The sequence below is a fragment of the Amblyomma mixtum genome, chromosome 2 (assembly GCF_055824585.1).
Source record: "Amblyomma mixtum isolate Tamu chromosome 2, ASM5582458v1, whole genome shotgun sequence".
NCBI lineage: Eukaryota > Metazoa > Arthropoda > Arachnida > Ixodida > Ixodidae > Amblyomma > Amblyomma mixtum.
Window position 1 is genome coordinate 302,089,195 of NC_143013.1, and position 13,073 is coordinate 302,102,267.

The window sequence follows — 13,073 nt, forward strand, 5'->3', positions numbered from 1 at the left end:
TACCATCCCAGTGCTTTTTTCTACTCAAATGCAAGACATGCATACTGATGAGCGGGAAGTTTTTAATGCGTTAGCATTAGAGCAGCCATGCGAAGGAGAACCCGACATCCGTCTCCCAGTGTACTGTGAAGTGACGAGGAAAGTTGGAGCGAGGAGGAACTGAAACTGTGACGTCATAGCAGGGTAAGCGCAGAGCGCACCACGTCTGAGGGCAGAGGAGGATTTAAAGAAGCATTAAAGGATTTAAAAATTGCAATTGAAATTCGAATCTGAAAAGAAGTTGAAAAAATTTGAATTGGAATTCAAATAATTTGAATTAAATTTTATATTAAATTTGAAATGTAATAGCATTTGAAATAAAAATGGATGCCACCGGCTCGCCCGACTTTCCTCAAGTAGGCAACAACGAGGCAGCATAAATTGGTGGCACTATGCAGCAGACCACTCTGCATTCTGTAAACCTGGAGCACAATATCGTCTGCCGCCTTCGAACCGCAATTGCGACTTGGCCGAAGCCTGAGCTGACCCCGTCCTGACCCAATTTAAGCTCGTGTGACCGCCAGAAGTCTTGGCGCTTCAAGCCCCAAACTACATCCAACCTAGGCCTTCTTCTGAACTTTCTGCGTTCATAACATCGCAGCCCATTCATCACGGCTTCTGTGAGTACTGCTCTTACCTTGTAGTGTCCTTCGCGCAGAGCTCGGGATGGCGCCCGTAGACGACGAAGCAGTAGGCGCTAGCGCACGCCGGCACGGGCGGATTAATAAACGCGTCAGTTCCAATCCTCTCACTGTCGCGGCGGCATGCTCTATCCTCGTCACAGCTCCGGCAATCTTTTTCGGAACAATTGCAAATTAAACATAACCACTCAGCACAAAATGAACGGCCGCCTCTATACTGACTAGACGATCAGGCTGAAAAGTAAGTTGGTAACAATACTTTCATCAAATGCTGCATTAGCTGCGATTCTTAGCATTGAAAGGACATGCTTGGAAAATGTATTGACGAACTTACCTCTTGCCTCCTGAGTATGGGAAAAAAAGAAGAAAACATAATTGTTTCATACTGTTACGAGTACAACCATTCACGATGAACGGGTTCTAGTCAGAGGCCCTGTGCCAACTGTGCGCCGCTTAAGACCCCTGCGTGAGACAGCCAGGGTCGTCTCCCTCTTGCGTAAGCACATAGCGCTTCAACGTCTTCGTGGCCCTTATACATTCCCCTTGCGTAGCTGAAGCTTACGGGGCGAGTTATGGAGTCGCACGAGTGTGCCAGGGCTTCAACCGTGCCACGGGAGAAAGCTCAGTTTTTGTGGAACGGCCCCAGAAGCGGTGAAACATGCAGTCTTCTAGGTGAAATCACTGATACGAGTAATAACAATGCATATAAGGCCCGTTGTAGTGCGCCAAAACTGTTTAGTGAAGGCCGCACCGCCTGAGCGGTCTCGATAGCTAGACATCTCCCGGAGCTTACGTAACTTGCTCATGCCGCTCGTAGCAGCGCGCTTTGGAGAGTTCTTCGCGAAGCTATTTTCCGTAGTTGGGCGATGCGCCGCTCTTGCTCGGCAAGACAGCGGGTCTCTGTGATGCAGGGGCCATTTACAACAACCAGTCTCTAATCACATGCGCACAAAAGAAAGCACATAAATCTGAAGAGGCCAGGCTACAAACAGTGTATAATTCATTCTGTTCACACAAACAGGAAGTTCTCTCAGTACGATATAGTGAGTTCTCGAATTACATACGAAAACAAAGCAAAACTGAACTCACGCACACATTCAGTTAATTTGATTTCATTTCCAACTTCCATTTTATTCAGTGTAAAAGTACATGAAAATCTCCGATGAAATCTATGAAGCCCACTGCAAAAAATTTCACTGAATAAAAACTGTTATTAAAAGTCGACCTGGCACTCAGAAGTGCGTTTAGTATTAGCGTGAGGGTAGCTTACTGCAGCAAGCTTTTCAGGAGATTGTCACTACGTCGCTGGTAAACCACTCAAGTGAATCCATACGCTGAAATTCGCTCGAAGCACTGGACACACTGTTGGCTATCTTCCGACGGAACAAGTTGCCCGACCGGCGGAACACACCGCTTTTGTTCACTACCGTTGTAGTGACGACCGTCTCATCGTCCTTCCAGTGAGCCCTGGCCTGCATAGCTCCGTGCTTCCGAGGCAAGGCTGCTGCGCGCGCGACGAGCTAGGGTGGGACCACCGACGGCGAGGAGGGCCCACCGCGCTGGATACACAAATGTGGCGTGGTGACTGACACTGAGTCGCAGCAGCAGCGGATGGATTCGATAAGCTTATTCCATCCCCACTCGGCTGGTCTGTCATCGCAAAGGCTGATCTTGGAGAGAATGCTTGTGGTGCCAACCAGCTGACACGGCTTGATGATGACAGGAATCAGCTTTTGTTTCCTTTGCCCTGTGCATGGAAGACACACTGAAGCTGCGTGCGAACAGCTGCAAAGCCCACGCACACTCCCTGAGCTGGTAAATTCTATGCAAGATATAAAATGCAGTGTCAAGAAGGGTCCTGAAGTGCAGTTTTCAGCACTTTTCTTCATTTATTTCAGACCAAACCCATTTTCCACTGTTTCTGCCTCACCAAGATGTCCGCTGTAACACCACGGAAAACGCATTAGAATAGCTCAGTGGCCTTGTGCACAAAAAGGAACTTGGCTTCGGCTAAATGGCTTTTGATGTTAATGCGGCGTAAAAGCAGGACAGATATAAATTATCATGACAGGAATAGTTGGAAACGATAAGACAGGCGCTGTTCCTTTGTTACTTGTGGTTACAACTACCCTTTCTTCCGGCATCATCATCCGTGTTGGTGCTAATTAAACATTCTTTCATAGGCTGTTACTTAGTTATAATTGTATCAACAGCCGGAAAAACGACCACTGACAGATGGAGCCCATGCTATTAACCTACCAGCACCGCCCAAATAACTTTACGTATGAAAGGAGAGACGAGGGAAGGGGAAAGGGGGGCTCGTTATGAGACAGAACAAGCATTCAACAAATTATTACTCAGAACGTATGCGTGAGAGGCACACATTTTCTTCTTTTCTACGTAGTTTTCCTCCTTATATGCAATACCCATTGGATATAATAAACTATAGTGCAGAAATAGCCACACTGAATTCATTACTCTGCACAAACTCAGTCATTCATCTTATATTAAAGCTCCCTGTGCAGTAAACTTGTTCTTCTGAACTTTCAAATTGTTCAGAATGATGGCCTTCGGCCCCGTGGAATGAATAAAAAAAATTCTATTAATTAAAACTACGCAAAATTTGAACTAATCATCAGTCTCCTTCAAGTTCGAATCCGTGAGTTTCTAGTATTTTGAGCCGGCAACAGGGTTTGTATTAGCATCTTACAGTCATTCGAACCAATTTTACTTGTCACTTGAAAAGGTGCTGTCACTGGGGCTCATGGTGCTTGACTCACCAATGTTTATGCTTTCAATAAACCTCTGCTGCGCGCGACACTCTTCTGACAGGAGAAACTCTGGTGAAAATACAATTATGGTTTTTCTGCACCTGAAAGAGTAAAATGAATAGAAGGATGAAAATCAAATCCAGTTGACGATAAATACGATTGAAACAAATCAGCCAAGGAAAAACAGTTACATCTTTTACGCGGATTTGAAGACAGTGACAACATTGAAAATGGATAGACTGTTCGTGTGCGTCGTTTATACTGTAAGTATATAACATAGATTTAATAGCGGTGTACGTAATGGCTTTCGTTTTAGACACGTTGATCTCCGTTTGCCAGTCTCTGCACCGATTACCAAGATTTATCAGGTCCCTCGGTAAATAGTATGCATCCGTAGGGTTATTAATTTGTCTCCATACCCGTCAATGTGCAAATAGTGACACTGTAGAGCACAGGTTGCTACGGATGTCATTTATGAAAGAAAATCACTCCACAAACAAGATTGGCCCGAGTACAGAACCGTGTCCTACTCCAGAATTGGAGAAGAATGGTTATTAACGAATACTGACTCTATGTGATTTCATAGAAAATTATATATCCATGTACCAACTTTCTTATTTATGTTCCATCTTGTAAGCTTCCTAATGAGGCGCTGATGAGGAACATTATCAAAGGCCTTCCTTAAATCTATAAATATCGCGTCTATTACGGACAAAGAGCGAACGGCATGATGAAGATCAATATCGCGGCTTGTAATTTCAATTATCATGCACATTTTTTCATTTATTTCGATTACAAACCTGCCAGAAATGGCTGTACATGATTGAAACCAGTAATATACCAGAATACCAATAAATTCTGCTGGCGGAGCTGCATTTACAAACAATTCTAACCATAGTTAACAATGGCCGAAATTAGTACTTGTTGCAAGAAATTTGTGCATGGTTGAAGCTGCAAATACAAATAATTTTGCAACAGCTGGCGATCACGCAACTGCAATGAACAATAAGGAGAAGCGCACAATGCGTATAGAATGCCCCTAGAGTAGTGGCCACAAAAGCAAGATGAACAAAGGTCAAGGAAGAACATTAGTCTGCTGAGCAAAGTTTCCATGAGAAGACATTTCTTGATCTGCGCAAGTCAGGTTATCATTGGCAGGGATTAAATACGGCCTTGACACCACGGTAGAAAAACCAGCGAGGAGCGTGACGTTCAAGGCAGGGAGTGGAGAAGGTGGCAAGGTGGCGAACGTGAATTTGAAAAGCAGTTTTCTAAGAATGGTGGCTGCCAGAAGTGGCATAGCAAAGAGGAAACTTGATTAGCCATCATACCATCCCTCTCTCGTTGGTATCATCTTTTTCTTTTCACTTTCATCTACTTCTGCATTTTTCTAAGCACTTGCTGCTGTTTTCTCCAGTGATCCGTTCCTTCCATACTCTCTCCCGATCCTTTTTGTTTTCTTATCGCTCATTCTGGCATTCTGTGAAACTGAAGTCGCCCTTGTGTCCTGTTTTTCGTTTTCCCTCTCCTCTTGTGCCCATACCTTATTACGTTTCCGCGTTGGGTTATGCAGTGCTGCTGAGTTTCGGTTGTTCACCTTTGTAAGGTCAACCCAACTGTCTTTTTTCGAACAGACAAGCTACAACCTCCATGCCGGGAAGATGCGAATTGAAGTTCTCCTTCTGCCATCCTCTCCACTGCATGCCCTCACCACGTCACCAGCATTTTCTCCCCTCAGTAAAGGCCGTACTTACCTTCTGCGATGGTGTCCTTACCGAGACGAAGACAAGTCTTCTTGTTCAAACTTAGGCTAGCTGACTGAGGCTCCACCTCGATGCGCGTCCCTTGTTTTGTAAACAATCCTACCTTCCTGCATTCTCCCGAAAGTAGCAATTGAGAGCAGTGGAGCTATTTAACCTCCGTAAATAAGACGGATGTTCAAAATTTCCTACATGAACAGACACTTTTACTAGCATGCCTGAAGCAATACCCGCTAATAATTTAGGAAATTATGCCACAGCAAACATTTCGCGTGGCTAAAAAACGAGAAAATATTGACTTATAATCTCACAAGATCTGAGTGCATTTGAAGCTGTTTAAAATACAGAGTTGCAACTAGTAGTAACTAATGCTACTACACATGAAGCTGTTATGGCATAAAGGGCAAACAATGGAGCCAAAGTGATAAAAATCATGGCGATGCCCATCAGCTCTCTGAATAAACTGCGTGTCCATTTGAGATGCAAACTGCACCCAGATTAACCAGCAAATTCGGAATTTCGAATTTTGGAAGCGCAGAGTGCAATGAATCAATCTTTTCTGAAACCTCGATGCTAATAGTATCACTTCTGAATGCAGATATCTCCAAAGAGGTTGTACAATGTTCCTACGGTCCATCATTCTTGGCTAAAACTAGATTATGAAATGGTGCGATGAATTTGATGCTGCGTCTTCCTCTTCTTGTTTTTTTTAATGAAGTTCTATAGCTTTTATAAAAGTGCGAAGCACTTAGGCCAGCTCACAGACAGGGCTACCTACCATTTCTCCATGACTTCGTAGAATGTGGCGTATTCAAACACACCCGCGTATAGATCCCTCTTCGGCAAGAAAAGGCGGAATCCCAAAGATTCCAGTCGGTCTACCAACACCTCAACAGTTGGCCAGTCCTTCGAAGTATAGCAGACGAATGCATCATAAATGGGGTTACCTGCATTTAAAGTTGGTAGATATCAGAGCTATAACTAGTTCAGCAGGAACACGGAAAATTTTCCCAACCTTTGCAAAAGCTTTACTTACACAGTGATGATCTGCTGACAGGCTTCTGAATAACGCCTGGAAACCATCAAAAGTGCAGTAAGTTCACGTCCTTTATTTTTACTAATAAATGAAAGCGAACAGACACAACCACGTCTAACGGCACAACATAAAACAAGAAAGTAAATATTTAATGAACTGAAAACCATAGGGACAGTAAAAGCAAGAAAAAAATACAGTTAAGAAAATAGCTCCCTCATTTTTGCTTTGCAAGACTGGTCATTAGAAAAAAGATGCTTTGCAGTTCTACGACAAGCAGAACCTTGAAACAATAGCACTGACAAGGTGCAAAGCAAAATGTAAGTTCTGATAATATTTCAATATTCACAGGAATGCCAAGGAAAAGTTCTCAGATTAATGTGTCTTAGTTTGAGTGGTATGCAGTTTAAAGCCCGGAAAATTTGTCCACAAACCTGAGGGTTCACGCAACAGTTTCTTTTGGTAGAATTCTATGTCTTGCTCTGAAAAAGCCGTTAGATAAAATAACTAATTAACATGATGCAAATAACCTACGTACGCACTTTGAGTAACATCCGAAGCCACAAAAAGCAACAGGTTTTCTCAACCAAAAAAGGACTCAAGGATTCTTGTCGGCTACCGCAGCCAGTTAAGACATACACAGTTCAGGATACTATTCCTAGCAGCACCTTAAATTATGTAGCTTAATCGCTCACAGTTTAATATCCTACACTAATACACTATTGCACAATTCTGTTTCACCTGTGTTTATATGGCAACGTCATGACTGCAGTGAATTTAGCAGCCGCAGGAATATAGAGGGTGACGTTTTCAGTGGAAGATTAGCGGTATTATCGCACATTATACCACGGTCTGCATTCATGTGTCAATCCTCAGGCACAGTGGCTAAACACATGCTTTCTAAGCACTGTGCTCAAAAAAGCTTCATTACTTTTAATGCCGGAGCTTGGACTCAGATGAACAATATTGGATATGAAGCAAGAAAAGAAGTTAGCAACATTCAGACACTGCCTTTTCGAGCTGATGCCATACTGAAGCAAATACATATATTCAGTTAAAGCTAATATATGCTACTAAGGAAAAAAAGCAAGCTCAACTTTACAAAACAAAAAATCTATAGAAATATAGCGTATTTCCAGCCCTTTAAAGCAAGCATAAGGTGGACAGGCAAAAGAGCGCCATATTGTATTGAAAGAAGCAGCCACACGAGCAAGCTCATCTGTGTGCCGTGTCAAGGACTGGAATTTCTATACAGACAGGCCAAAGTGTCACAAAATACTTAATAGAGTACTGCAATTTTTTTCGGATTCTGAGATTCCTACAATTTACTTTGCAAATTTTTGTCTGCCCCAAACTACACAGAACTGCTAATGCAAATTAACGTGTCAAGATAGATTTTATCACATGTTCCAACACCTGATCAAAATGGTTCAACTCATATTTATGTTACATTTGTTCCCGTAAATTTATTTCAATGAATGTTAAACATTATATCTTCGAATATTTACTTATGCTGTCAGTATTTTGTTTTAAAGTGTTCAGTGGTAATCACAATGTTTAGAAAAAGAACGTTCGGCTGCCACTAATATAATTTCGTCTCACGGCGGTATCCACCTCGACATTCAACTTCTGTTCTATAGCACAAGTTAATTTTGATGCCTTTATAGCTGTAGTAGCAATGAAAGGAATGCTTTTCTGGCTTTGACACTGCATTCATTAATTATTCCATTCTTAGGAACAGCGATGCCAATATTTACTGCCAAAAGTAACCTGCGTAATGCCTTTAACTATATCAGAGTGTGCAAGTATCTAAAATAAGTCAGTGCACAGAATGGTGCCAGCATATTTGTCTCTTACGAAGCTCTGCGCTGGTATCATCGAGAACATCGTATCTCTCCAGGCACATCAGGTGCTGCACAAGTCGTCCAACAGTTGCCGTATGCTGGCTTGATCGCATCTCCCACTGGTCCAGAAGAGATGCCGTAGGGCTCTTCCCCTGCTCCCTCAGGAGCTCCACCTCATCACAGCTGAACCGTGCCAATAATGCCAACCCTCGCCAATCGCGATGGCCTGACGGTCCTAGAAGCAGCTGAGGTACGTCCAGGCGCATGGCAAGTATGGACCGGCACTTGAGGCCCACTGCACTTAACGGAACATCCTGGCAGCTGTCTGGTGTCAGCTCTGCGGCATCTTGCCCCGTGAGCCTTGGGTAAGCCATGATTGGCCCGTCAGGCATCAATGGGGTGATGCTTACTTCCACCTAATAGGAGAACATGGTACTGAGCTTATTTTATGGGAAAATCCGTGTTATGAATAGCCCAGAGTGCCAACTGCGTAATAATGGTGGAAAAAATTAAAGGTGGAGTTCCGGAGATTAAACAGAGAAAAGTACCAAGCACAAAGAAAACTCACAGAAGCATTTATCTCACATGTTGAAATCGGTTATGCTGCTTTTTACTTGGTTTGACAAAGCATTGATATAAGGAAGAGTGAAGAGGTACCCTCCATATATACGCTTCCTAACAGTTTGCTTCATAAAAAGAAGCTAAAGTGAACAACGAGCAGGCGCATTACTATGGACCTTTCCTCAGAGAGAACACGTATGCTGTGTGCGTAGACAGGGTAGGAAAATGAGGCGCTTGTTATGGCATACATATTAAGGAACCCAACTGTGACTGAAACCAATGGAGGCATAAGGGAATGTTTGTTTTAATTTTGTTCCTGAATATTGGCGCGGTGAATGAGGAACAAGTCGTGTAATCATTGTTTAGAGGAAAGGTATTTAATTTGACAAGAGAATAAAAACCCCAAGCCGCCACTGGTATCCGAACCCATGACCTCTGAATGTCGAGTACCTAGTTCTTCCAACAAGTTTTTGCGGCGGCTGTCCACTCTTCTACTTTCAGGGGTATTTATACAGTGTGCAACGCAACCTTGAAAGCGTTCAGCAGCGGCTGCCTCGTCCGTAGTGGTGGACTCAGAACTTCCTGTACCACCGCGAGTGTCAAGCGGAACGTGATTGAGCGTTGAGGGCGGCAGCTGTGTGAGAACCATCACGTGAATACCTATTCCATCAGGAAGGCAAGAATTGATGCCTTCAGTGAGCTATTAGCAGGCAAGGGTTGGGAATTAAGTGGGTCGTTGTCACATACGTATTAAGGAGTCTAACCGAAAATTCTTTCAGCCGTAATATGATTGTCAGTAATTTCCCATTGATTAGCACCACAAATTAAAAAAAAATTAGCAAAAATTATGCTTTTTTGGTTTCGGTGAAGATTGGATTCCTTAATACGTGCGCAGTATTTGCCAGCACAGTGAGGTACGATCTATTTATATTCGTTCTAACGGTTAATTTCGCAAAACCAAGCTAAAGCAACAATCAACACACGCGATGGAAAAACGCAGCGAGCCCGTCCTGGCCCCGCGAAATTGCCTTCGTGGTGTGAGCTAGCTGTGCTCGTCGAATCGCTTAGAAAGCCACATAGACCTCTGCAGCCGCGGCAGTGAACAAGTAAGCAGCTTACTGAGTAGTTATGTCTAAGAATGACAACGTTTCGCAACAAAGGAGGCTAAGGATGTTACTGCAAATGCTTCCCATACTCGAGTTCAAAGCACTAAACCGAAACGACAGGAACTATTCTTGCACAGTGGGGTCGACCAATGGGAAAACCCAGCAGACGGCAACGCCGCATACAGAGGAATGCGTAAAAGAGCGGTTCACAAATTTATCGCTGTGCACAAAATCATTAGCGATTATCAGATGTAAAATGAAATGAATGGCGGCGCAACAAGGACACTAATAATAAAGGCACACTACAGTGTCCTTGTTGCGCCGCCGTTCATTTCATCATGCATCAACTCGCCCCTCAGGCCATTCTTCATAATCAGGTGTGTTTCACGAGCGCGGGTGCGCTGTTCGACCGACCGGTATGTACCCCACAAATCGAAGCGCAAACGATGGACAGTTACAAAATAGCGCATACCTGTTGTCAGTCGAGGTAACAGTTGAAGGAACCACTACAACTTCATAAGTAACGTTTAAATCATCGAAGCAACACGCAACTGCGCAAGCCTAACAACTGCGCAAGCGTGATGCCGAAGTATCGTCCCTTGACGCAGTTCGCAGCGATAACGGAGGAAGGAAGCAACCAAGGACGAGAGAGGCAACCTTTGAAAGAGGCCAGTGTTGCTTGGTTTCCTGCGCCTCATCCGGTCTCGCCTCGCAAACGGAAGTTGGATCACCTCTCCTTCTCTATTGTTTGACCTTTCGCCATTTCCCTCTTCGCGCCGCTTCCTTCTCCAACGTTACTAGATTACTTTTTCAGTTAGCAAACTCCGACGCCGCGGATGTCGCCCTTGCCTGTACCGCTGAGCGGGGGCGCTCTCGTCGCTGTTTGACCGGCTTCTCAGCAGAGTAGCCGCGCTGACCCCGTCAGCGAAGACTACAGCGAAGCGTTTTGTGCCAGGCGTTTCTTTGTTGGGTTAAACTGTGCTGCAAGCTGATCGCTGCTCTTGTGTCCTTTCCAGATGCTCCGGCTGCAACTCAACACAGAAGCGCAACAGCATCGGTGCACCCGAGGTATGCGTCCGTGAGTCGGTGCGGCCGAGCTGTCGACCTGTCTGCTCCCAAACCAAAGCAAGACCAGCGTTCTGCGTGATAAGCGATCGCAATTCACACTGACTATCGCCAAGGCTGCAAACATTTTCTGGAAAGTGCTGGAAGAGCTAGAGAAGTGCAGCCTTGCTCGCTTGGGTTGTGCTGAGCAGTGTCGGCATTCACTTGTCATATACTGAACTTTGTTACTGCTACAAGAATGCACTTTTTTTCTAGCACGTCTCTTGTCTCTTGTAAAAGCACGTCTCTTGTAACTGTTTGGCCCATTAACAGTGGCTCCCATTAATATGTATATTGTCTCGTGCTCCTGTTGAGGACAACGGAGCTGATCCCGACACCGATTTTGTTTTTCTCGGCGCCATCTACACGTCCGTCGTCGCTCAACACGAAAGCGACGACATTGAACTACGGCCTCTCATTGAGTATCTTGAAGGAAGCGCTAAGTCTCCACCGCGAATCTTCTCACGTGGACTGTCGTCGTTCTGTTTGCGCGATGGCGTTCTGTATAAGAAAAACTACCACCCGACGGAAGCTATCTATCTGCTCGTCGTACCCGCGGCCTTGCGCGACGAAGTCCTGCAGGCGTGCCATGATGACCCATCTTCTGGTCACCTGGGTTTTTCCCGCACTTTGGCGCGGATACGCCAGAAGTACTACTGGCCCAGGGTTGCTGCAGTTGTACAGCGTTACGTCAGAACTTGTCGCGAGTGCCAGCGTCGCAAGACGCCACCGACTAAGCCAGCCGGACTACTGCAGCCTATTGATCCGCCACAAGCCCCCTTCCACCAAGTTGGCATGGACTTACTCTGCCCATTTCCACAGTCCTCGCTGGGTAACCGCTACATTGTGGTCGCCACCGACTACCTCACCCGGTACTGTGAAACTAAAGCTCTCCCTCGTGGTACCGCTGACGAAATTGCGAACTTTTTCGTTCAAAACATTGTGCTTCGTCACGGTGCACCGACCATCGTTGTAACTGACAGGGGAACGGCGTTCACCAATATGGGAATATGTTTTTTTTCCTATATGAATTTAATAAACTGCTTTCAATCTGACCTGTGCTATTACCGTCATTTTTCGTGTTTTATGACCTTAATAACGTCGAGGTTTCATGGTGGTAGTGCTGCATCTCTCTTTGAAAAGCACGTATAGATCTTTGACTGTCTTGCTTCAAACCGATCGTACATGGCCTTAGGTTTCGATATTTTCGGCAACATGCGACTCATCTACCGTTTCGTGGCTCGCCGTAAGCAAAGATTCATTTAGTTTCTTTGAAAGTAAAGGAAACAAAAAAATGGCTGAGGCTTAACTTGGTTAACCCTGGTCAGATGCGAAGCATATTGATGGCTAGGCTTGGTAATACATGGCTTTCCTTGGTTGAATACTTGGTCATTTTAGTACAACCACTAGAAGCCTTCGTCGTGGGGGAAGACAACGGCATGGCTACAGCTGAACGCCGACTAACCCCGAGACGCGCGTTGGGTGAGCGCCTGGATTGCCACGGAAGCCGCGTCCGCCTGCCCGGTGGAGCGAGCGTTCCACCTACACGGAGTGTGAACGCGCGTTCGAAATGCGCGGGAGTGTGACGTCACCATACCACGTGATTCACACGGCGTGCAACCGCAGTGACGGCACAAGTTGGAGCCCCGTTTCTCTACTGACGTGACGTCATCGTGTCACGTGGTGTGACGTCATGTATCACGTGATTTGGAGGCGCACAACCACAGCGACGGCGCGAGGTGGGCCCCCGTTTCTCCACTGTCGTGACGTCATCGTGTCACGTGGTGTGACGTCATGTATCACGTGATTTGGAGGCGCACAACCACAGCGACGGCGCGAGGTGGGCCCCCGTTTCTCTACTGTCGTGACGTCATCGTGTCACGTGGTGTGACGTCATGTATCACGTGATTTGGAGGCGCATAACCACGGTGAAGGGCTGAAGTGGTAGCTAAAGTAGTATGCTTCGCATAAAAACTATACCACACCAAGATCCAGATGTCTCATCGAAATAGCTAGTGATTCAGACATCCTGATCGTACCTCTGCCGCCCAGGACCGTTCGCGCAGCCTTAATACCACTGTAGTTGCACATTCACAATAATATTTGCGCACTATCTTTGAAATGTCTTCGTTAAACAGGAATTACCGGCGTAAAGTGCCGTGAAAGGCGCGCTAGTCTCATAGCGATAGTTCGTGTGACGAGAGACCGGCCGGA

The 13,073-nt window shown here is 45.3% G+C and overlaps 1 pseudogene across 1 annotated transcript; it reads right to left on the minus strand.

Moving 5' to 3' along the window:
- Positions 1–1,655: 1,655 nt before the first annotated feature.
- Positions 1,656–10,500, minus strand: LOC149364709 (myeloid differentiation primary response protein MyD88-like; annotated as a pseudogene). The gene is made up of 7 exons (XR_016289213.1): positions 10,228–10,500; positions 8,102–8,504; positions 6,679–6,726; positions 6,248–6,283; positions 5,990–6,158; positions 3,461–3,552; positions 1,656–2,427 (listed from the first exon to the last, which is right to left on the minus strand). The product of XR_016289213.1 is annotated as a myeloid differentiation primary response protein MyD88-like (transcript).
- Between the last annotated feature and the right edge of the window lie 2,573 nt (positions 10,501–13,073).